This window comes from Lithobates pipiens, unplaced genomic scaffold (genome assembly GCF_037356315.1).
Source record: "Lithobates pipiens isolate NorthernLeopardFrog02 unplaced genomic scaffold, aLitPip1_a1.2 Scaffold_8, whole genome shotgun sequence".
In the NCBI taxonomy this organism is placed as follows: domain Eukaryota; kingdom Metazoa; phylum Chordata; class Amphibia; order Anura; family Ranidae; genus Lithobates; species Lithobates pipiens.
This window is the reverse complement of record NW_027507903.1, coordinates 372,429,247-372,456,513: the sequence shown is the minus strand read 5'-3', so window position 1 is coordinate 372,456,513 and position 27,267 is coordinate 372,429,247. Positions and strand designations below refer to the sequence as shown.

General features: G+C 42.8%; 1 protein-coding gene across 1 annotated transcript in view; it reads left to right on the top strand.

The window, feature by feature from the left end:
• Positions 1–27,267, top strand: part of LOC143963841 (putative calcium-activated potassium channel subunit beta) — a 121,602-nt gene that overhangs the window by 41,010 nt on the left and 53,325 nt on the right. The gene's annotated exons all lie outside the window — the stretch shown is intronic.

Below are 27,267 nucleotides of genomic sequence, written 5' to 3'. Positions count from 1 at the left end.
AGATCGGATTTTGTTATCGAAAAATTTGAGATCCTGCTAGAGCCCACACACGATCTGATTTTTCGACAATATAATCCGATCAGACCTTTTCTGACGGAATTTCCGACCGTGTGTACAAGGGCTAACAGTTGTGCCGCGTACACACGATCGGAATTTCCGACAACAAATGTTCGATGTGAGCTTGTTTTCGGAAATTCTGACCATGTGTAGGGTCCATCTGACATTTTTTGTCAGAATTTCCGACCAACAAAATTTGAGAGCTGGTTCTCAAATTTTCAGACAACACAATCCGTTGTCGTAAATTCCGAGCATGTGTACACAATTCCAATGACAAAAAATTCCACGCATGCGCTATATTAAGTATGAGACAGAAGCGCTCGGTCTGCTAAAACTAGTGTTCGTAATGGAGATCACGCTGCAAAGTTTTTAATCCTTTAATGCAGCGCATTCGCTTCTTCTTTAGAATGCTCGAATAATTAAGTTTTTTGCTGCTGATATTCACAGAGTTCTGACAAACTGATTTCTTTATTATTTTTAGTGATCTCATGAATCTTTTTTTTTTTTTTTGGTTGATGCTGGTGTCCCTTGTTAATTTCACATTGTCTTTTTGAAATGTACCTGCCTTCTCACAAACAAACTGTCCATTTTGAACTAAAACACGGCCAAGTATTTGTGAAAATAAACTAGGCATTTATTAGGGGTCATAACAAAATAAAGAGGAAGGCATGCTGGACAAACTGGTGAAATTGGGGAAGCCTTTGTACTCCAGGGCACACATCAATTATTTGACAAGCAAAATTGGTAGCCCGAGGAGTCCATTTAATAAGGAGCACAATACGGTCCTGGACTCCGAGATTGGGAGCAGCAGCAGATGACATGTATGTTCTGAGGGTGTGGTCTTACAACAGCCTGCGTCTGTTGTCAGACCGGACTGAACGCAGGCCATCACTCTCTTGTCTTCCTTACATGCTTCCTTCCCTGCTTGCTTCTGGGCTGTGGCTCTGGTGTTGGAGTTGTGGCAGGTGGATGGTCCAACTCACACAGGTGGGTTTTGCATGTGAGTTTACCCCTCAATCCCTTACCCCTCAACCCCTTATTTAGGACCAGATACATCAATTCCTCACAAAAGAGGTGTTGGCCCACCTCCATTTCCTGCATTTTGCTGACTATCATGCAGACCTAGGCCTCTTGAAGATTGGGGTTGGTTCTGAGGGCCGCAGTAGCCTTCCGAATCAAAGAAAGCGGCGACTCCTCCACGTTCCTCCCCTTCCTGGTACTTTTTTTGGAAGGCGGAGGGGAGGAACCTGGGACTCATGCAGGCAACTGGGCCCAGCCACCTCCTGGCTGCCACTTTCCCCCGCCACCTACTGGCTGCCACTTTCCACAGCCTCCTCCTGGCTGTGGCTTTCCTGTGTATAAAATATTTTTAGTTTGTTAAATCATCAAAAATATCCGCGCTTAGGAGAGTGAACTGCAGCCTCCCTATAAAGCCCCACCAAAGTGAAGCAAGAAAAATATATACGTCAACAAAGGGATAATGGCACTGTTCCCAAAAGTAATAATACGTGCACCGTGTGCAAAACAATATATATCCTACCTACACCTCTAGATAAAAGTGTGTATACAAATAGTATCTCTGTAAATAAAGTGCTAGTGCATAGTAATCATAAAGTGTATCAAACACACAAAATGTGCAAAAGGCAGTTGTATGCAAATAACAATAAATGTAAAAAAATGTGATAAATTAATACTCTATAAGTTGATACGTATATATCTTCCTAAAGTGCAAAAATAATTCATTAATTAAATATATAAAAATTGATAACGTGCGTCAAAAATACTGTAAACTTATATATATATATTATTTTTTTTAATATATATTTTATTTTATATATATATAATTTTAATATAATATTTTATTTTATATATATATATATATATATATATATATAATATATATATATAAAATAATCAAAAAGTGCAACAAAAATTATGAATAAAATGTCCACAATTAATAGTGTCCAAAATGGGAATCTCCAAATAGTGATGATTGGAAAAAATAAAATGTAAAAATAAAAATCTTTAAACCACAGTCCACAGGTGAAAGAATGTGCAAATAGAGCAGAGAAAAAAGGTGACTTTTCAGTGCTTCCTCCTCTTGCATATGCACTCACAAGAGCGCCTCACTCCAGATGGGGTAACAGGCGTATACAACCCTTAGTGAACAAAAAATGCATCGCTTAAAATAGAAATAAATAATCACCCCACAGTGAGTAGAGTAATAAGGTGAAAATTGCAAATCAGTGGCATAGCATAAACTAAGCAAAATATAGTGAAAATGAAAAAAACACAATTCATATAAATAAATAAGTGCAAAAGTCCATGTAAAACATATCACGTGAATCAAAAAACTATTAAATTGGATGAATGAATGGTAACTATAGCCTGAAACAAGACCTAGACCATATAAAGAAACAATTGTCCCTTTAACAATGGATGGTTATTTCTCAGTGGCGAATAGCCGGAAATAGCAACAATGCCAAACATCAGGTGGCCGAAAAGTTGGATTGATATAGACACCACCGAGTCAACACCCCTTAGCGTTTCTTCATACAAGTACCACAACACACAGATTGTATACAAGGAAGGTAATGGGTACACTTACCCGAAGGTGTGGACCCACACACTTTAGTGGTGAGTCATTCAGGCATCAAGTTGCAACTAGCAGCAATCAATCCTCTCATGGGGGTGCTGTAGACCTCAGCTGCATCGAGCAATCCTTCGTACTCTCCACAGTCAGGATGTCCAATATGGGATACCACCAACTTGAACTCCACAGAAGTTACATGTATTGACACCCAGGTTAGTGCACGTAAAAAAAACTATATAAAAAAAAAGGGAAACAAAAGGCCTATTTTAATATATTTAATGTATATTGTATTTAATATCCAGTCACTGCCTTACATTACATTACTAAAAAAGAGAGGAGAGGAATATCGGCATTTGTTAGGACAACAGTAGTTGGGTGATCTGGGATTCCTGCTTTTCTCCAGCAGAGACCTGGGAGCACAATATTTAGCAGAGATTACTACCACTTCCACTGGCTGATCTGGGTGGCAACCAGTGCGATGATATGGCTGAACAATATATTAAATGTAATATGTGTACATGTAGATGGTACCAAGTAGGAAATAAAGGTAAACCAAAAAAAATCCATAACAGAAATAATAAATATATCTTCCAAAGAAATAAATATAATGAGATACCACAAAAAAACAAATACATATAATATGAATACTAAAAAAGTAATTCATTTTATGTATACACTAAGGCTTGTATATATATGAAAATATATGTATATACATATATATGTATGTCAGGCCTTCATGGGACGCACAGATGTAGAGAATGGGGATATGTAAGTGGGTGATGACCCTTAGTGATGGCCGAACGGTTCGCCCGGCGGTCGTTTCGCGGCGAATTTCCGACATTCGCGGTCCGCACGTTCGAACGCCTTTTTCCGTCGTTCGCCGCGGCGGACTTACGTGTTTAATGTATACAAGAACTTTAACCTTTGGTGACACGTTTATCATGTGATACAGGACAGCCAATTGAGACATGACAGCACATGGACACTTGTACATTCCCCCTAACCTATAAATACACCCGATCCGGTGGCCATTTTACATTCTTTCTTCTGTTAAGATAGGGACAGGTTCCTGTGTGGAGTAGGGAGAGATAAACCACTAGCTATTTGGTACACAAAAGTTCTTTTCAGGACTGGTATAGGTGTTAGGTGTTGATAGGTTTGCTGTGCTGCTGATTCTTGCAGCAGCCTGAGTGTCTTTTGTTAGTTTAGAGAAAGGGAAAGGACGGTGTATGCTACAGGGACAGCCAGATTAGTCTTTCATCATCATCATCATCATCATCATCATTAGCTGTTACTATCAAGGTCCACAAAAGAGCTGTTCCAGTAACCACTAATCGTTCTCTTTTTTTGCCAATTTGTATAGGGACAGGAAGGAAGCAGTGTTGTCAGGCAGTGAGGGTAATTTTAAAGACTTGCTGTTATTATTAGTTCCACAAAGGTTCTTTTCAGGACTGGTATCAGTGGTACAGTAATAGGCTTGTACATGTATAATATTCTTTCTTCCAAATATAGAAAGGATATTATACTTGACTGCTGCCCTTCTGCTGCAGTCTGCTAAACATTCACAACTCACTTGTTCCACAAAAGTTCTTATAAGGACTGGTAACTTGGTATAGGGTGCTACGGTACATAGGCTTGAGTGCGGTACAGTCTGCTGTTCTGTAAGGACCGCTATCGGTCCACAATAGATAGGGTTGACGTGCACCACTGCTGACCGCTGCCCTATACTGCAGCAGTCCTTCAGCGGTATAGGGACTGACGTACAGTCTGCTAATCACTAACACACAACCTGCTTGTTCCACAAAAGTTCTTATAAGGACTGGTAACTTGGTATAGGGTGCTACGGTACATAGGCTTGAGTGCGGTACAGTCTGCTGTTCTGTAAGGACCGCTATCGGTCCACAATAGATAGGGTTGACGTGCACCACTGCTGACCGCTGCCCTATACTGCAGCAGTCCTTCAGCGGTATAGGGACTGACGTACAGTCTGCTAAACACTAATACACAACCTGCTTGGTCCACAAAAGTTCTTATAAGGACTGGTAACTTGGTATAGGGTGCTACGGTACATAGGCTTGAGTGCGGTACAGTCTGCTGTTCTGTAAGGACCGCTATCGGTCCACAATAGATAGGGTTGACGTGCACCACTGCTGACCGCTGCCCTATACTGCAGCAGTCCTTCAGCGGTATAGGGACTGACGTACAGTCTGCTAATCACTAACACACAACCTGCTTGTTCCACAAAAGTTCTTATAAGGACTGGTAACTTGGTATAGGGTGCTACGGTACATAGGCTTGAGTGCGGTACAGTCTGCTGTTCTGTAAGGACCGCTATCGGTCCACAATAGATAGGGTTGACGTGCACCACTGCTGACCGCTGCCCTATACTGCAGCAGTCCTTCAGCGGTATAGGGACTGACGTACAGTCTGCTAATCACTAACACACAACCTGCTTGTTCCACAAAAGTTCTTATAAGGACTGGTAACTTGGTATAGGGTGCTACGGTACATAGGCTTGAGTGCGGTACAGTCTGCTGTTCTGTAAGGACCGCTATCGGTCCACAATAGATAGGGTTGACGTGCACCACTGCTGACCGCTGCCCTATACTGCAGCAGTCCTTCAGCGGTATAGGGACTGACGTACAGTCTGCTAATCACTAACACACAACCTGCTTGTTCCACAAAAGTTCTTATAAGGACTGGTAACTTGGTATAGGGTGCTACGGTACATAGGCTTGAGTGCGGTACAGTCTGCTGTTCTGTAAGGACCGCTATCGGTCCACAATAGATAGGGTTGACGTGCACCACTGCTGACCGCTGCCCTATACTGCAGCAGTCCTTCAGCGGTATAGGGACTGACGTACAGTCTGCTAAACACTAATACACAACCTGCTTGGTCCACAAAAGTTCTTATAAGGACTGGTAACTTGGTATAGGGTGCTACGGTACATAGGCTTGAGTGCGGTACAGTCTGCTGTTCTGTAAGGACCGCTATCGGTCCACAATAGATAGGGTTGACGTGCACCACTGCTGACCGCTCACCTATACTGCAGCAGTCCTTCAGCGGTATAGGGACTGACGTACAGTCTGCTAATCACTAACACACAACCTGCTTGTTCCACAAAAGTTCTTATAAGGACTGGTAACTTGGTATAGGGTGCTACGGTACATAGGCTTGAGTGCGGTACAGTCTGCTGTTCTGTAAGGACCGCTATCGGTCCACAATAGATAGGGTTGACGTGCACCACTGCTGACCGCTCACCTATACTGCAGCAGTCCTTCAGCGGTATAGGGACTAAGAGTTTTGTCACAGGGTCATTTAAAAAATGACATGCAGAGGAAGAGGCAGGCCCTTCCGCAGGGGTGGTAGGGGTAGGGCAGGAGCAACAGGCTTGAGCCAAAGTGGGAAGTTGCAGAAGGTGCGTTCAATTACTTTAAAGGATGCACCAGACTTGGTTGAGTGGCTCGCTCAGCCTTACTCTTCTGCACCCTCCTCATCCTCTCGATCTGCACCCTCTTCTTCACTCTCTGCTATGTGCACCCCCAAAGACACTACCACCAACAACACGACCACCACCACCACCACCACATACCTTCCGCTTGAGTCACTGGAATTATTTTCCGATCCATATCAAGAGGACATTTCTGATGCGCAGCCACTCTTGGTATTGGATCAGGAAGAGGAGGTAGCAACAAGCGCTACTCAGCAGTCTGACGCCAGTACCCAGATCAGCCCAAGGAGGAGGTTGGTCCCCGGTGTTGCTGCCTACTCCGAGATCTCTACTTATAGCGGTGGGGAAGGTGACGTTGATGATGACGTGTCTAGTGATGTCACGTGGGTGCCCACAAGAGAGGAAGAGGAGGGGAGTTCAGAGGGAGATATGGACCAGCAGATAGGGAGGAGAAGCAGCAATGACTTACATTGCACAGCAGGGACAAAGCAGACTGCAAATGTATCAGGAGCGAGTCATCGACCATGTACGGTCACATCTGGCGCTCCCAGGACACCGGCACATGGCTCCGCAGTGTGGGCTTTTTTTAACGTGTCCGCTGCTGACAATAGCGTTGCCATCTGCAATCTTTGCAGTCAACGCGTTAGTCGCGGTAAGCCCAATACTCACCTAGGGACGACCGCCTTAAGAAGGCACATGAGCAGCCATCACCGAGCCCAGTGGGAGCAACGGAACACACAAAGCCACACTGCAGGCTCTCACCGTCCAGCCTCGTCTTCTACTTCTCCTTCTCCTCTCTCCTCACAATTGTCCTCCACTCCACCTTCCATCACGCCAAGCTCACATTTTTCTGCAAAAAGGCAGGCTTCCGTGGGCCTAATGTTTGAGCGTAAAAAAATGATGATGCCGGATAACCCTCTTGCCCAACGGTTGGCGGCTGGCTTGTCAGAACTCATAGCCCGCCAACTACTGCCATATAAACTGGTGGACTCGGAGGCCTTTCGCAAATTTGTGGCCATTGGAACACCACAATGGAAGGTCCCAGGAAGGAAGTATTTCTCAGAGAAGGGCATCCCAGAGCTATATGGCCATGTTCAGCGGCAAGTGAATGTATCTCTGGCACACAGTGTCGGTGCCAAGATACATCTGACCACAGACACGTGGTCTAGCAAACACGGGCAGGGAAGGTATATCAGTTTTACTGCCCACTGGGTGAACCTTCTGACGGCCGTCAAGCATGTAACCCGTGGCACCCGTGTAGATTTGGTTTTACCGCCACGGATTGCATGCAGGCCTGACTCTTCTTCTCCTCCTCCTACTCCATCCTCCTCCCTCTCCTCCTCAGCTGCCTCCTCCTTTTCCGCTGCTAGCGTCTCTTCCACTGCACCGCCCAAGCTCCCCAGAACCTATTCCACATGCCAGGTGAGACGTTGCCATGCCGTGCTGCGTCTGTTGTGCCTGGAAGCAAAGAGCCACACTGGCCCGGCACTCCTTTCAGCTTTGCGTTCACAGGCAGATGAGTGGCTAACACCGCTCAATTTGACAGTTGGTAAAGTGGTGTGTGACAACGGTGCCAATCTGCTTAGCGCATTGAAACAGGGCAAAATCACGCACGTGCCGTGCATGGCACACGTCTTAAACTTGGTCGTGCAGCGATTCCTTGTCAAATACCCTGGGGTCCAGGACATCTTGCGGCAGGCAAGGAAAATCTCGGCCCATTTCAGAAGATCTTACACGGCCATGGCTCGCCTTGCTGACATTCAGCGGCGACACCATCTGCCGGTCAGACGTCTTATTTGCGATTGCCCGACGCGATGGAACTCAACCTTCTATATGCTTGATAGGCTGCTCCAGCAGAAACGTGCAGTTAACGTCTACCTGTATGAACTCTGCGAAAGAAACGGTTCTGGGGAGCTGGGTTTTTTTTCACCGCGCCAGTGGCTGCTCATGCGCGACACATGCAGACTTCTGCGGCCATTTGAGGAGATCACCAAACTGGTCAGTCGCAGCCATGGCGCCATCAGTGACATGGTACCTTATGCCTTCTTTCTGGAGCGTGCATTGCGTCGTGTCATTGATCAGGCTGTGGAGGAGCAGGAGCGGGAAGATGAGGAAGTCGCAATGCTGGATGAATTCCCAGGGGGGGCTACTCTATCTGAGACAAGTCAACAACAGGAGTCTGATGAGGAGTCAGAGGAGGATGGTGCCGGGGCGGATGAGCAGGAGCAAGAAGAGCATGCTTTAAACCTTTCTGGGATCCCTGTTGTGCGAGGATGGGGAGAGGAGAATGAAGAGGACGACATTATCCTGGATGATGAGCAGGAGCCAGGCCACCACACCGCTTCCACTTTAGTGCAAATGGGGGCCTTCATGCTCCAGTGTTTTAATAGGGACCCCCGTATAAAAAGCATGAGGGTCAAGGACCAGTACTGGGTGGCAACGTACTTAGACCCCCGGTACAAACACAAAATGGCGGAAATGTTACCGCCGTCGCAGAGGGCTGTCAGAATGCAGCACTTCCAGGCCTTGCTTCGAGAAATGCTGCATTCTGCTTTTGCGTGCGCTGGCAGAGGAGCAATTCCCACTCCCAGAGAAGGATTTGCGGGTACCAATCCAACAGCGCCTGCAAGAAGAGGCCGGTTTGAAGATGTGTTGGTGACTTCGGATATGAGGTCATTCTTTCAGCCGACCCATCGACAGGTGTCATCCGGATCCAGCATCAGGGAACGCCTAGACCGTCAGGTGTCCGACTACATTGGGTTAACGGCCGATGTGGACGCTCTGAGGAGTGATGAACCCCTAGACTACTGGGTGGGCAGGCTTGACCTCTGGCCAGAGCTTGCCCAATTTGCAATCGAACTGTTGGCTTGCCCCTCATCCAGTGTCCTGTCCGAAAGGACGTTCAGCGCAGCAGGGGGGATTGTGACCGATAAGCGTACTCGCCTAGCTCACCACAGTGTTAACTACCTCACATTTCTAAAAATGAATGAGGCATGGATCTCGGAGGAATTCAACACATGTGACCAGTAGACCATGTATATGTCTATAAACTATTTTTTTAATCAAGCACACAGACCTTCTTAATTCATTTGGCTCACTTCCTTGACCCAAAAAAGCACACCGTACTATATGCCCCTACCCTCCTCTTTGAAGAGGTTGAGCGGTGTCATATTTCTACTGGGGCTGCTTATGATATCCCTGTGCTGTGCTGACTTCCTCCTGGGGGTTCTTATTATGAAGGGATCACACTATCCCTGTGCTGTGCTGACTTCCTCCTGGGGGTTCTTATTATGAGGGGATCACACCATCCCTGTGCTGTGCTGACTTCCTCCTGGGGCTGCTTACGGTGCTGCTGTCAGTGCTGTATGTCACGGTGCTGCTGTCAGTGCTGTATGTCACGGTGCTGCTGTCAGCGCTGTATGTCACGGTGCTGCTGTCAGCGCTGTATGTCACGGTGCTGCTGTCAGCGCTGTATGTCACGGTGCTGCTGTCAGCGCTGTATGTCACGGTGCTGCTGTCAGCGCTGTATGTCACGGTGCTGCTGTCAGCGCTGTATGTCACGGTGCTGCTGTCAGCGCTGTATGTCACGGTGCTGCTGTCAGCGCTGTATGTCACGGTGCTGCTGTCAGCGCTGTATGTCACGGTGCTGCTGTCAGCGCTGTATGTCACGGTGCTGCTGTCAGCGCTGTATGTCACGGTGCTGCTGTCAGCGCTGTATGTCACGGTGCTGCTGTCAGCGCTGTATGTCACGGTGCTGCTGTCAGCGCTGTATGTCACGGTGCTGCTGTCAGTGCTCTGTATTACGGTGCTGCTGTCAGATGCCTCTATCACGGTGCATGTGTCATTCCGGTATGTCACGCTGCTGGTGATCATCTCCTGCACCCTCTTCTTTGCCTACCCTGGTCCCTGACCTTCCCTCTCCTCCATTGCCTTCATTAGCTCCATAGTCCTGAATTGTTAGAACAATTTCCCAAATAAAATAAAAATGCTTGTAGTTATCGATCCCAAATTCACCTCATACATGTATTATGTCATTGTCCAGATGGTGGGACTACGTTTTACCCCCTAATAATTACCACGTGGCCGCAAATTCGACATGAAGGTTTGCAAAGTTCGCCTCCCATTGAAGTCAATGGGGCCCGCGGCGAACGGTCGGTTTCGCGAACGTTTGGGTCCGTTCGCATTTCGCGTTCGCGAAACGTCCCGTCGGAAGTTCGTCCATCACTAATGACCCTTATACAAATAAAATTAGCAATTATGGAAACCAGAAAAATCGAAGATTAAAAGTTAGATAAGAAACGGTTAAGATCTATATCAACATTCAACCCCCTCGGAAACCAAGGAACCTAAACAATAAATACATTTTTTTTTTTATTTTGGGATACTCAAATTCTGTCTATCATAGGAGATATACTCGGATATTCTTATTACCTCCTCTCCAGTGATCATATATAATATCTATGCCATAAAAAATTAGGCCAGATAGATTATGTAATTCTTCAAAATGCCTAGAAAGGTTATGTTTCGGAAAACCACTTTTTATATTATTAATATGTTCTCTATTGCGAACACATAGAGGCCTAGTTGTCCTACCCACGTATGCAACCGACAAGGGCACTCGATGACGTAAGTCATGTGGGTGCTATTACAAGTGATCAGCTCTCTGATATCAAATTCCTTCCCAGATCTTGATTTAAAGGAGGTTTTGTTCCTCGGTTGCTTTTTACTCACATGGCAGGCTAAACATCTTTGGCATTTGTAAAAACATTTGACAACAACTTCACAGTTTTAGGAGGGTCAATCACATTTTTCACTAACTGGTTCCTAAGGGTTGGTGTTTTTCTGTAGATGAAACAAGGTTTCTTTGCAAGTATTCTGCTCAAAATCCTATCAGATTTTAATATAGGCCATCACTTCCTAACAATATGACCTATTGATTTGTATTGCTTTTCATGGCCAATGTTCAATTTCTCTTTAGTTTTCAATAATGAGTTCTGATCCAATTTTTCTATTTCCTGCTTCAATTTAAGTAACGGATCAATTGTATACCCTTTGTCCACAAACTTCTCTATCAGAGCATCCCCTTGCGTTTGGTAATCTTCCATATTGTAACAGTTCCTATGGACTCTTAGAAGCTGCCCTTTGGGTATATTCTCTTTACATCTCGGATGGTGACAACTCGAGGTGGGTATGTACCGATTGCGATCTGTCTTTTTGAAAAACGTTTTGGTAAATATCTCATCCCCCACTTTAAAGATCGGCAAATCCAAGTAGTGCACCTGATTCTGATCACACTGGCCAGTAAAAGTAATGCCAAATTTGTTCTTATTTATATCTCCCAAAAAGGTGTAGAAGGATTCGGATGTGCTTTCCCACAGAATAATTATATCATCAATATATCTGCAGTAAAATCTAATCTCTGGCCGTTTCCTACCATAGCTATAGCACTCCTCACACATGTCCATGAATGAGTTTGCCACACTTGGGGCATACTGAGCACCCATGGCAACACCCTTTGTTTGCACATAATATTCCTTGTGGTACCAAAAATAGCTTCTCTCCATTGATAATTTTAGGCCTTCCAATAAAAAAACAATTTGTTCCTGCCGGAGGTCCGTGCCCTCATGTAAGGCTTTCTCAACTCCTTCTAGTCCGTCCTTCTGCATGATACTGGTATATAGAGAATTCATGTCTATCATTGCCAGAAGTGATTCGCACCTTTAATTTGTTGCAGTTCATTGATAAGCTGTGTGCTATCCCTCAGATAAGACTTCCCTTTCTTAACAAGGGGTTTCAAAAATGAGTCGATATATTCCCATAGTCTAGAAAAAAGCAAATCCATGCCACTTACACTAGGTCTACCTGGTGGTCTATCTAGTCTCTTATGAATTTGGGGTAGATAGTAAATTACAGGGGTTCTTGTGGATTCTGGCGCCAAATACTTGGCTTCCTTCTGATTAAGAATACCAATTTCCTTCCCTTTTATTTACAAAAGTTCTTAGTTTCTTCCCATATTGGGGTTTAGGATTCACCTTTAATTTTTTATATGTATTTGAAACTTTAAAGAGGTTCTCCATTTCCATATCATAATCCTCCTTATTTAAAATAACCAACCCTCCCCCCTTGTCAGCAGGGCGGATCACAACTTCTTTCCTTTTTCCTAATGCTTTAATCGTTTTCCAGATGTGTCCACCCTTGGCATTCTTTGTCTTCAATTCGCTATGATCAATTTCGACCATCTTCTTAAATGCCCCTATACATTGATCTCCTGGAACTTTGGGGTTCATAATAGAGTTGTTCCTCAGGTTGGTATGTGTAAAATCCGTAACGGTATTCTTTGACATCCCTTTTTCATTAAGGGTAAAATGTTTTTTTATCTTTAACTTCCTAATAAACTTCTTGTCATGGTTATGCAGTGATCTTCCTGGTTGCTTACCTCCCCTCATGTGTTCAGACTAAGAGGCCAGCCACTTCCACCTGGTGGTTTTTATAACCTCTCTTCTAAGCATGGCTCCACCCCAGGCCCTATCATGGAACCTTTATTAACCTGTGCACTGCAAGCCAACAGTGCTGATCAACCATTGTGTATTCCTTTGTGTGTTCAGCTTCCTGTTTCCTGCCATGTGCTCTTCTGTTGTTCCGTTACCAACTTTGGCGTGTCTTTGACTATCCCTGGTTGCCTGTGATCCTGACCTTTTGGCGTGTCCCTGTCTATTTCTGTCTGCTTGTGGCCCCGACCTTGGCTTTGTCCCTCACCATCCCTATCCTCCTGTTGCCTACTGTGGGTGTGAGCTGGGGGACCCTGGGGGTCGCGACCTGGAGCCAGTTGCAGCCAAGTCCATTCTCACCACTCGAGGCTCTGGTGAACACCTGCTGGCTCTTAGACTCCACGCTCCATGGAATCTTGCGCTCTAACCCCGGTGGGACCTGTCTCCCGTCCGCAGCAGTCAGCCGTAGGGTCCACAACCTTGCGGTGCACTCCTGATCCCTACGGTGTGCATCTGTCACCTCGCCTCAAGGTGACCTGACACTTCTGTAAATCAATGTAAACTTAGAATTTATCAATATTTTTATCTGGTGCAAATTTGAGGCCTAAATCCAAAATACGCAACTCTTCATCAGTAAAAACAACATTAATTAAGTTGAAAATCCCTTGTCCTAGTACTCTCTTCTTCATTTTCTTCTTCCCTCCCCTTCTTCCTCTCGTCTGTTTCTTTCTATGCCTCTGTAAAAGGACTCCTGATCCCTTCCTGGATTCCTGGACCATCCATTCCTCATATTCATCCGCTGATTGTGAAAAGGGGGATACCCTTGATTCCCATTCGTCATGTCCTCTCTGTCCATATCCCCTGGAGGTCCATTTCCCCTCCAAAAGCCACTCTGATCCATTTGCTGGTTCCTCCATCCAGGGTCTTTCCCTTGGTCTCCCTTGGAAAAAATCCCCATCCTCTCTATACTCCCTTGTATTCTGGAAGTTCCGATGTTGTGTGTGTTTGTCCTCTTTCCCTAAAAGGGGAAAATCTATTGTAGGTAGGGATATTATACCTTAGAGTGCCAGGGGACCTCCCAAATTCTAGTCTCACATTATCATTCCTTCTTCCCCCCAGAAAAGTTGGATGGTTGATTCGGTGTTGTTGGTGGACCTCCCCTTCTCCCAGGGGGGGGCAATTCAAATCTTTGGCATGTATTACTGGGCCCCCTGTATTTCAACATCAATCCCATCTAATCCAGGACTCTCATCCATTGCGATTTCCTCTTCCTCTTCATTAAAATCTTCCACATCCACTATTATATTTAATTAATGAATTATTTTTGCACTTTAGGAAGATATATACGTATAAACTTATAGAGTATTAATTTATCAATTTTTTTTTACATTTATTGTTATTTGCATACAACTGGTACGGATTTTTTTGCACTTTATTTGCCTTTTGCACATTTTGTGTGTTTGATACACTTTACCATTACTATGCACTAGCACTTTATTTACAGAGATACTATTTGTATACACACCTTTTATCTAGAGGTGTGGGTAGGATATATATTTTGTTTTGCACATGGTGCACGTATTATTTTTGGGAACAGCACCAATATCCCTTTGTTGACATATATATATTTTTAGTTTATTGTTCCATAAACACAATTTTGAGAAATATGTTAAACAATGCTATACCTGACTCAAGCTGGGCTCCTCCACATCTTCTTCCCGGGTAGAAGGCCCAGGTTGGACTTCTGAAGCCTCATCTGAGGTGGAAAGAAGAGTATAAGGAAGGGTTGAGAGTGATTGGCCTGCTTTCAGTCTGGTCTGACAAAAACCGCAGTCTGTCATAGAACCAAAGCCTGGGGACACTTAAAACATCATCTGCTGCTGCTCCTGATCTTGTGGAATCCTGAACCTTCTTGCGTTCCCTATTATATGTGCTCCTCAGGCTACCAATTTTGGCCTTCAAATAGTTGATGTGTGCCATGGGGATCTGCGGCTTCACCAATTCCAGCAATTGATCCAACACTGCCTTCCACAGACAGGGCAGCTCTCTGTACATATCAATGAATTGGGGGAGGAAGTCATGATCATTGAATCGATCCATTTTCTCTACAAAACACAAGACAAACCCTAATGCCAGGCTAAGCTCCCCTAATCTTGTCCCAATATAGGCATCAATCTAGAAGCAGTATAGACCACTGATACCCCAAGTTAAAATTATACCTTCGTTATCACGATTGGCGCTTATGCTACTCTGTCCATCTCTCACATATTGTACGTATGACACACACGTGTTGCGCTTGATATACACTGCGCATGCATGAAACTCCGCCCACCCCTGACCTTCTTTCTAGTATATTCCCCATCCCTTCTCTTTCTGTGCAGTGGGAGAGCACATGGCGAAGCAAGTGCATTCAGAGGAGAGCAGCAACGAGGAGGACGAGGAAAGCCCAGAGCCACAAACGTCCCGATCCAGGAGATTTAAGGTCTCTAATATGTCCTTTGGTGAGATGGTGGACATCTTAAAGAGGGCTGATTATGATGGGAAGCATGGACCTTACCCAAACCCAAATGTGAGAAAGGCCAAGATCATGGTTAAAGTTGTGAAAAGTCTGCAGAAGTATTTTGGGGTATGGCGATCCAAGGATCAACTGAGGAAACGATGGTCAGACCTCAAATTGAGGGAGCAGGATCAGTACAGAAAAATCAAGAGAGTACTGCAAAAAAGTATTTTGTCACGTGTTCCTATTATTATTATTATTATTATTATTATTTTCGTGCTGCTCCATGTGCTTTTCTTTACTGTTGTACACTTTAAATTTGCAAGTCTCAGGTTCGTGGGCACAGTAACCTCGTTCGTTCGTTCGCCCACTAATACAATGTTTTTGGCAGATTCAGGTTAACTACATTTGTTCATGCCTATTTGTATTAAAATAAGTTTATTACATTGTTGTCTAGGGTTTGTAAATAGAATGAAATGCAAACTTGATTCAGTGTAAGGAGAGGATACTCAGCAGCTGTTTACACATCTGCACGCAGGAGCACTAGTGTGGGACACCAGAACAAACTTTTTAGCGTGTCTCACACAGGTGCTCCAGTGTATACTAGGGGTGTCTCCATCTGTGAAACTTGCACAAAAAAGGTAGTTATTCCAGCTTTCAAAAGGCAAAGAAAATCCATGTTTTAAGCTTGGAACTCTGGCAAAATAGACAATTGTACGACACTTCAAGTAATTTTTCATATTCCTATTTCTGGCCTCAAATATGAGTGTGCTAAGTATACCTATTTTTTACTTCACATAGGAGAGAAAAGACTTGGGACGTCTGAGGTCACCGGGGACCCCCAACCTTGGAAAGAAGGGGAACTCACAACACCACAACCTCAGGATGTGGAGAAAGGAGAGGTTCATGAAGTGGGTGAAATAGTGACCACAACAGGTGAGTGTCTGAGATCACAGCATCAGGTAATAGATATATGCCTGCATATTTATAATACGTGATGCGTTTTTTTATTTTAGGTGATGTGGATGTTGTGGAAGAAGAATCTCATTTCACAAGTGCAAGTGCACACGTCCTCATTGGGGAGATCAGGGTGTGCAATCGTGATTTACAGAAGATCAAGGAAGACCTCAATGATGTGGAAAAAAGACTCAAAAACAACATTGATGTTTTAGGCAGAATTTAAAACACCCCAAAATTCTTCTAGTATTTTTATTATTTTCACACATTTTAATTATTTTTTAGAAAGCCAAATTTTGATTTGCCATCACAGGATTTGAAGGTACTCATTTTGTGGGTGCAACCCCTTCCTCGCAACTAAAGTAAATGAGAGGAAGGGGTTGCACCCCTGAACACGTCCATTGATCCCCATGCTGGGAGCTAGCACATGTTGACATTAGGCATGGGATCAGGAGGGAAATCCACATTTTGATTCCCAATTTGTATGCATCTTCAAAATTTTTCTCTTTTACAGGGGTGACACCCATCTGATGAAGGCAATAGCAACACAGTCTGAACATACTATTGTCTGATATTTCCTTCACTTTATCAAAGTTGAACTTTGTAAGTTCCTGAGTTGTGCATGTTTATGGTTTTAACCCCCCTGGCGGTATTCCCGAGTCTGGCTCGGGGTGGAATGTTTATACCAAAAGCGGTAACCCCGAGCCAGACTCGGGACCGCATCGCTGGATCCAGAAGGACGCTTACTTACCTTCTCCCTTGGATCCAGCGATGTCTCCGCTCTGTATGAGCGGCTCGTCCTCCGCTCGATTCATCATGGAGCCGATCTCCGTTCCCTGCGAGTGTTGCGACGCACAGGGACGGAGATCGGCGCCAAATTCAAAAAGTGAAACACACAGTATACATACAGTATAATGTAATTGTACAGATTACATTGCTGTATGTAATTATTTCACATCCCCTTTGTCCCTAGTGGTCTGCCCAGTGTCCTGCATGCAGTTTAATATTATGAAAACTGTTCTTTATGCCTTGAAACTGGAGATTGTCTATAGCAACCAAAACTGTCCCTTTACATCAAAAATGATTTTAGACCAGCTAGAAAACAGTGATAATAAATTGGAATCACTCGCAGAATTGAGCGATAGCGATTTGTGGGGAGATCCGTCATCAAATACTGAAAAGTAATGACAGTGACAATTCTGCAACTGAGCAAATTTCAGTGTTTTTGATTTGATTACATTATTGAATAATTTTTATTATTGTTATATTATTATTTGGTATAATTATTTATAATTATTTATTATATTATAATTTATGATTTCATTTTTCAAACTTTATCATACCCGGGATGTCTGCTAGATTTAAGTGAGTTATTGCTAAGAATTACAGGACTACAATATAAAACACCAAATTTTCATGCAAAATAATTGTACCGCTTTTAGCACCTAAAATCCGAAATAATCGTACCGCCAGGGAGGTTAAACATGCCTGTTTAACCCAAAAAAGGCTATTTGTACAAATATGTTGGTTTGTTCAAAACCACTTTTCTAATGCACAAAATAAAATGTTTTCTACTCAACAAAGTGTGGCTTCTTCTTTCAATACTCAATACCAGTTTTTGTAGTAATTTGGTGTTTATAGTGACAATGGGAGTTATTTATTAACCACTTGACCACTGGGCACTTAAACACCCTTAATAACCAGACCAATTTTCAGCTTTTGGTGCTCACATTTTGAATGACAATGTCTCAGTCATGCAACACTGTACCCATATGAAATTTTTGTCCTTTTTTTCACACAAATAGAGCTTTCTTTTGGTGGTATTTAATCACCTCTCGGTTTTTAATTTTTTGTGCTATAAAAGAAAAAAAGACTGAAAATTCTGTAAAAAAATGAATTTTTCTTTGTTTCTGTTATAAAATTTAGCAGATTAGTAATTTTTCTTCATAAATTTTGGCCAAAATTTATACCACCACATATATTTGGTAAAAATAAGTACAAATTGGTGGATATTATTTGGTCTTTGTGAAAGTTATAGAGTCCACAAGCTATGGTGCCAATATCTGAAAATTGATCACACCTGAAGTACTGACAGCCTATTTCAATTCTTGAGACCCTAACATGCCATAAAATTACAAATACCCCCCAAATGACCCCTTTTTGGAAAGAAGACATTCCAAGGTATTTAGTAAGAGACATGATGAGTTTTTTGAAGTTGTCATTTTTTCCCACAATTCTTTGCAAAATCAAGATTTTTTTTACTTTTTTTTTTCCACAAAATTGTCATATTATCAGTTTATTTCTCACACACAGCATATGCATACCACAAATTACACCCCAAAACACATTCTGATATTACTCCCCAGTACAGCGATACCACATGTGTGAGATTTTTACACAGCGTGGCCACATACAGAGGCCCAAAATGCAGGGAACACCATCAGGCGTTCTAGAGCACCCAGGACAATTCTGACAATTCTCTCCTACATGTAAAAATCATCATTTATTTGCTAGAAAATTACATAGAACCCCAAAACATTATATATTTTTTTTAGCAAAGACCCTAGAGAATACAATGGTGGTCGTTGCAAATTTTTATCTCCCACGGTATTTGCACAGCAATTTTCTAACGCTTTTTTTTGGGGAAAAAAATGTTTTGTGCTTTAAAAAAAACCGTAAAGTTAGCCCAATTTTTGCATAAAGTGAAAAATTAAGTTATGCTGAGTAAATAGATATCAAACATATCACTCTTCAAAAATGCACATGCCCGTGGAATGGCGCCAAACGTCGTTACTTAAAAATCCGCATAGGCGACATTTTAAATTTTTTTTACTGGTTACATGTTTTGAGTTACAGAGGAGGTCTAGTGCTAGAATTATTGCTCTCGCTCTAACGTTCACGGCGATACCTCACATGTGTGGTTTGAACACCGTTTTCATATGTGGGCAGGGCTTACGTATGCGTTCGCTTCTGCATGCGAGCACATGGGGACAGGGACGCTTTAAAAAAAATATTTTTTTTTATTGTTCATTTTACTTTATTTATTTTAGTTTGACATTTTTTTCCCCCAAAAATTTTTGATCACTTTTATTCCTATTACAAGGAATGTAAACATCCCTTGTAATAGGAATATGGGATGACAGGTCCTCTTTACAGTGAGATCTGGGGGTCAATAAGACCCCACATCTCACCTCTAGGCTGGGAAGCCTGAAATAAAAAAAATAAAAAAAAGATTCTGGCTTTGATCGTATTGGCGAGTTGGTAGAAGCAGTGAGGGCGTCTATGGCTGGGTATTGCAGGGTATCACTGAGTATGGCTGGGTATCTCCAAGTATGGCTGGGTATGGCAATTTATGGCGGGGTATTGCAGAGTATTGGCGGGGTATTGCAGAGTATTGGCGGGTATTGGAGAGTATTGGCGGGTATTGGAGAGTATTGGGGGTATTGCAGAGTATTAGCTGGTATTACAGAGTATTGCCAGGGTATGGAGGGGTTAAATTCGATGAGCAGCGATGTGGGCACTGCAGATGCAGCCCACAGCGCTTCTGACACCGATCTCTTTCCCCTCCGCTGTACCGATCGGTACAGAGAGGGGGAGGGAGGAACCGGCGTCATAACATGACGCCGGTTTGTTTACAAGTGATCACTCCGTCATTTGACGGAGCGATCACGTGGTAAACGGGCACGATGAGCAGCCGATTAGCGTGATCCGTGATGCGCCGGGTCCACTGGACCTGTCGGTCACGGATGCTCTCGTGTGTGCGCCCCAGGGAGCGCGCGAGAGCAGAATTCTGGGAGGCCGTTAATTAACGGCCTCTCAGAGTTAAACAACCGCCCTGAAGCCGTTAATCGGCTATGGGTGGTTGTTAAGTGGTTAAAGGCAAATCCACTTTGCACTACAAGTGCACTTTCAAGTGAGGGCAGTTTGGGGACTTAAAACAATTACTTCATGGTGCTGAAAAGGATGAATTTTTTATCATTAATGCATTACATACATTAACGACAAAAACATTGTGTGTGTGTAGCAGACCCACAACATAATAGCTGAAGAAGAGATTGTCACCTCACGTAACAACTAAATTACGTTTGCACTATTTAAGAAAATTGCCAAAAAGAAAAGCCCATTGGAGAACCTAGAAGACAGCTAAAAGAAACAAGCAGTAAATCAAATGAAATATTCTTTCATTATAACAAAAATTTTTATCTAAAAAGGTTTATCAAACATTTTCTGGCATATCAATGCCCCCCCTACCTGCAATGTATTCCATATATTTTTGATGGACCTTGCAGGCACTTTTCCTCAGACCTCGGGGGCAAGCCAGGACGGCCAGCTTCAAGCGCAGTCAGGGTTGTTGTTTGTTCTGGAAATCCAGCCTCAGGCCCAACTGATGCCACATCGTTTGTAGCATTTCTCCTGAGAAAGTTGTGTAGAATGCAGCATGCATGTATTATCTGCTTTAGTTTATATTCTGCCATGTTGATTGGCATCAGGAACAGGGGGAACCACCGACACCACCGCCAACATCACAATACTATTAAACCCCTTGTAATTATAACAGTATGACCCCAAGTTGGGGGTGGCACGATGTGGATGTGTTTCCCATCAATTGCCCCTCTGTAGTTGGGGAAAGTCCCACCGCTGGGCAAATTAGGGAGCCACAGTCTGCCATTACTGTGGCGTTGAAGGAAACTGTGGAGTCAAACAAAGAAAAAAAATGTACTTTTGCACATAACATTGCTAGCAGATGAGACACAAACATTCTTGGCCAACATAAGTATAAAACATCTATTTTAAGGAGTATTTAACAACCTCAATACAGTGCACTTACACCCCCTTTCTGTCCAGACCAATTTTCAGCTTTCAGCTCTCTCACAGTTTGAATGACAAATACTAAGTCATGCAACACTGTACCCATATCAAACTTGCATCCTTCTTTTCACACAAATAGAGCTTTCTTTTGATGGTATTTAATCACTAGTGTTTTATTTTTATTTTTTGTGCTATAAATAAAAAAATACATAAATTTTGTGAAAAAATGCCCTTTTCTTTGTTTGTCATACAATTTTGCTAATTAGTAATTTTTCTTCATAAATTTTGGCCAAAATTTATACTGCTACATATATTTGGTAAAAATAACCCAAATTAGTGTATATTATTTGGTCTTTGTGAAAGTTATAAAGTCTACAAATTATGGTGCCAATCACTGTAAAACTGATCACATCTGATCAGGCCTTCAGTACATCAGTGCAAATACCCCCCAAATTACTCCTTGTTTAGAAAGTAGACATTCCAGGGTATTAAGTAGCATGGTGAGTTTTTTTAAGTTGTCATTTTTTCCTACAATTCTGTGCAAAATGAAGATCTATGTTTTATTTTTTTTTACAAAATTGTCATATTATCAGGTTATTTTTCACACACAGAATATGCAAACAACAAATCACACCCCAAAATACATTCTGCTACTCTTCCCAAGTAGGGCGATACCACATATGTGAGACTTTTACACAGCCTGGCCACATACAGAGGACCAACATTGAAGAAGCACCTTCAGGCGTTCTACAAGCATAAATGACATCTCATTTCTCAACTACCTATTACACTTTTGAAGGCCCTGGAACACCAGGACAATGGAATTGCCCCCAAAATTACCCCATTTTGCAAAGCAAACACCCCAACGTATAATCTATGAGGTGTAATGAGTCTTTTGAACGGTTTATTTTTTCCAGAAATTTTTGGAAAATGTGGAACAAAAATGAAAACGCATTTTTTTTTTTTTTTTACACAAAGTTGTCTATTTATAAGATATTTCTTAAGCCCCATGCACACTATCAGATTTTCTACAGATTTTTTCCTTCAGATTTACTAAAACCACATAACATGAGGTGAAACCTTAGGTGTTTCAATTTGTATGCAATCAGGCAGGCCCTTGCACTACATGGTTTTGGTAAATCCGAAGGAAAAAAATCAGCAGAAAATCTGATTGTGTGTATGTGGCTTAACACATAGCATGTATATAGCAAAAATTACACCCAAAATACATTCTGCTACTCTTCCCGAGTATGGTGATACCCCATGTGTGAGACTTTTACACAGCCTGGCCACATACAGAGGCCCAACATTAAAGTAGTACCTTTGTGCATTCTAGGAGCATAAATTACACATCTAACTTCATTTCTTTCCTACCTATCACACTTTTGAAGGTCCTGGAGCACCAGGACAGTGGAATTACCCACAAAGTGACCACATTTTGGAAAGCAAACACCCCAATGTATATTCTATGAGGCTTGGGCTGCAAATAGATACTCAGGTACTCTGATGGCCTGGTGACAGGTACTCTGGTACTCTGATGGCCTGGTTACAGGTACGCAAGTACTCCGATGGCCTGGTGACAGGTACTCAGGTAGTCAGATGAACTGTGACAGGTACTCTGATGGACTGTGAGGGGTACTCAGATAGTCAGATGGACTGTGACAGATACTCAGGCAGTCAGATGGACTGTAACAGGTACTCTGATGGACTGTGACCGGTACTCTGATGGACTGTAAGTGACAGGTACTATGATGGGTGGTGACAGGTCCTCTATATTGGGGGGGGGGGGGCAATTAGTGTGTGTTGGTGTATACTGTAAGCGGTAACGAGATGTTAACGCAATCTCCTCACACATCCGGTAACATCTCGTTACCGTGGTTTGTTGACATTCAGTGATCGGCTGTGAAAGGATCACAGCCGATCACGTAGATAAACAGCCAGCAATGGCTGTTTACCAGTGTTGGTGATGAGCAGTGTTCCCGGGAACACACCACCACTGACATGCATGCGCAGCACGCTTGTGCCGTGCCCAGTGGGGTGGAACCATCTGTGATCGGCCAATCACATGATAAACATGCCCAATGGCTGTTCACCCCCCTCGTTGGCGAGCGGTGTCTCCGTGACACGCCGAGAAAGGAACAGGGATGCGCGCACACGATCGCACGCATTCCCTGTTTAAATGGGAGGACATCATATGACGCCCTCCCGCAAAGAGAGCCGTGCCGCCTGGCCGTCATAAGACAGCAGGCGGTCGGCAAGCAGTTAAAGACAAAAATATAAGGTCCACCCCCTCGGATGGTCCATTTCAAAATTATAGGGGGGGGGGGATATTTTGGACATGTAACCACTTCATTGAGAGCTGAATGCATAAATAATGAAATAATGTGTGTTACTTTGGCCAGCCCCTCCTTACTTAAACTATTGGCAGCCCACTGGATAGGTAAGAGGTGTCATAATCCAAAAATATGAATACACACTGTTCAAATTGAAGCACATTTTTACATTCTGCATTTACCTATCAAGATAATAGGAGAGCAAAAAACTTCAAACCGTACCATTTGAAAGTATTCAGGCAGGACCTTTCACTACATGCTTTGGTGAATTCATCCATAAATATGACCACAAAAGAGGTAAGGGTAATGTGTATGGGTTTGGCAAAGTCAGCTGATAGAGTATTGGTATTGGCTGACTTAGCGGTTGGGGGGGAAGGAAGGGTTCCAAATGAGTTTGCCCCCCCCCCCCCAAAACAAAAGCCTTTTGCACTCTGCCTGAATTTAAGGACAGCAATAATATTTGTACACATTTTAGGGGTGGTTTAGGTTAAAACACTAATATGGCGCTGACAAAATACATTAACTAAGCTAAGTGTGTATGGGCCCAGGATAGCATGCTGGGGAGGTTAGCGGATGCAAATATGCATGAAGGACAAAAAAAGGACCATAAAAAATTCAAGCATGCATGAAGATAATGAAATACAATACATTAGCAAACATTAAATACATAGAATGTGATGCTAAAGGAGAAAACTTACCCTAATATAGTCCTTCTGCAGAACCTAAATGATGGCAGAACAGGTCTCTGGAATAATGATCCCCAGAGCCTGGGGGGAGATGTACGAGATGTCGAGAACTTGATGTCCTGCAGACTTCTCCCCGTCGCCAAGTACCGCAAGGTGGCGACTAGTCTCTGTTCCGGAGTGATGGCTTTCCGCATGCAGGTGTCCCGCTTGGTAATATAAGGGGCAGCATAGCCAACAGATGGTGAAAAACGGGGTCCGTCATCCGAAGATAATTCCTAAAATCATCAGGATTATTCCCACAGATCTCCCGCAACAAAGGCATGTGCGAGAATTGGTCACACTGGAGCAATCAATTCTTCGTCCATGAACTCCTCCTCCCCCTGTTCATGTACCTGGCACCTGGGTCAAAGTAAGAACCCCAACACCAAGCCCCCACATAGCACGAACTCTATGACGAGTATGTAACCACAACATGGCTTCAAAACGATTGGCTAGTCAGAACGAACCAGAACGCACTGAAAATCAGAAAGAACCCGAGAAGAACGAGCTGAAAATCAACACGAACTAGAAATAGAACACACTGAAAACCAGATGCTAACTAACTACATGTACTGAAAACCAGATACGGACCCACAAGCACAAATTAAAGAGCAGTAACAATCAGAAAAGCACAAGGCTAAAAAGCGTGAATCGTCTCTCAAACTTCTACTAACACGAGATTAGCAGGAGGAGCCCAAAGGGTGGCGCACTGGCCTTCCTTTTTCTAGTCCCGTCATACTTGTTGTACGTCACTGCATTCTAGCCGATCAGAATTTCTAAAACATTTGTGCGACCGTGTGTTTGCAAGACAAGTTTCAGCCAACATCTGTCGGAAATAAATCCACGGTTTGGTTGTCGGAAATTCTGATCGTCTGTATGCGGCATTAGAGTCCTAGAGGTCCGTCCACATACTGAAATCTGCAAGGACATTCCAAAATATAAATGTCCACTTCAGTAGTACAAGAAACAACACTTTTAAATATATATTTTTTGTCTGTAACAGTAGCAATAAATTATTTTCTCTTCTTTATATTGTTTTTTGCTTCTTTACCAGTATAGCATTTCCTACAGGTGCAAAAACCATCCAATCTCAGAAATAAGAACATTGAACAGTTTGGGGGACCTAGGACTGATTTGACTAATTTATCCCTAAGTTTGAACCTCTTCTGTAAATAAACTTTGGAAATTCTGGCAAAATCATGGTTAATGGCGTTCTTTTTTTTTTTGCCAGTGACGCTTAATAATTTTTTCTATTTTTTTTTTTTTATGCTTGTAAATTAAAGTAATATTAAATACAGTTTTTTTTGTTTTAAAACAAATATGTTTTAGTTACCTGCTCTGTGCTATGGTCTCCACCTCCCATCCCTGAGTGGCAGTGCCCCCATAGCAAGCTGCTTGCTATGGGGGTACTCATGCGTGCTTGCTCCCAAGCACTGCTCTGTGTGTCCCTGTTCTCATGAATATTGCTGGATTTAGATTGGGCTCATGCTGCATGCATAAGGTTTGTTACCTTCTGCCTTTATAACCACTGTAAAATCCAGGATGATAGCATCCCATTGGGGATTTCCTTCACAAATCTTATTCTTATCCTGTAACGATTCTTTCCTATCTAAACTGTTCACTTTTAAAAATTTTCTCCTGCATAAATCTTCTCTCATACCCTTTATAGATCAATCTCTTAGCAATCATTTCTGCCTGTTCAGGGAACACACTGAGGTTGATTTACTAAGACCTGGGAGTGCAAAATCTGGTGCAGCTCTGCATAGAAACCAATTAACTTCCAGTTTTTTTTGTCAAAGCTTATTTTAACAAGCTGAAGTTGAAAGCTGATTGGCTACCTTGCACAGCTGCACCAGAGTTTGCACTCCCCGGTTTCAGTAAATCCACCCTATTGTCTTCGGTGCGGTTTGTTTTCAGTCTGAAAAACTACTCCCTGGTTATGTTGTATAACCATGATCCATGATGGCAACTGCCTTTTTGGAATATATCCATTCCTATCACAAGTTTTAAAGTGGTAGTAAAGGCATTTAAAAAAAGAAAAAAAAAACCTGCAAGGTAAAAGGCATAGTGTGCTAGTATGCACCGCATACTAGCACAATATGAAAGACTAGAACCAAGCCTTCCAGCAGCAACCTGCCACCACTGCCCGAGGCTTCCATCTTCACCCAATCTTCCTTCTGGGTTCTGACTGGACGAGCCGTGCCACATGTGCACGGGAATCTCGGACACGGCAAACAGCTCTAAAGGAATGGCACAGGTATGCTTTTCCTTCAGAGCGCATGCGCTGCTGACGTTACTGGCTGCTGTTCTTAAACGGTGCACGTTTGATATTAATTTTACCTATTGGTAAGCTGCATTAAAAAAACGTACCTGTAGGTAAAGATATAAAAACAATGTTTTTAAAATGATCATTCTAATTTTTGATCGCAAATACAAAAACTCAATGGTAGTTTAATGTTGTTTCCATGTCAGACAGATGTCTTTTGATTCTCATTCAGTTTCTGTTTAAATCTCTCCAAGTTCTCATTATCTCCATTCCATATTATCAACTCTTCGTCTATAAAGAGATCATAACACTTTAATTGTTTTGGTTGATTTTTCAAGAAATATTCACATTTTGCCATAAAGAAGTTTGCCACGCTGGGGGCAAACTTTGCTCCATGGCAAGACCAGTCAATTGTTGATAATATTGGGAATCGTGGCGAAAGTAATTGCGCCTCAACCCAAACAACAGGCATTCGATAATAAATTCTTATGTTTGTTCAAGAGATCAGAGTATGTATCCAAAGCCCATATTACAGCTTCAATTGCATCTTTGTGGTCATTGAGAGTATAAAGTGAATTAACATCTGCTGTAATAATTTTACATTGTTCTCTACAACTTACAAACTTTTCTGAAGGACACCAAGCATGTTTTCCAAATTTTGGAAGATCAATTTTTTTCAACAATGGGGCTCTAGAGAAAGTGGAAAGTATGCACAGCGATTCACTTTTTCCAAATTTTATGTTACAGCCTTGGATTCATTTACAAAGACCAGTTAGGTTCTTTAGTAAATTAAGCCTATTTTTAAGTGTAAATGATAATCAGAAGTTTGTAACTATTGTCTTTTAAATGAGGTTCTTTTATTGTCTTGATCATTTCTACAGCAGGAATTTACTGATTGACTATATTGTATTGTTATTCAAATTGGGGTTATTCAACGATTTCTCATTCAAAATGACTAAGTATTTAGTATGTTGGAATGCTCAGTGCAGGTTCACACAGGGGCAACCTGTCAAGCGACAAGTCTCACTTCATTCAGTACAATGAAACGGTTCTAACAGGAGCGACTCAAGTCGCTCTGACTTAGAAAAAG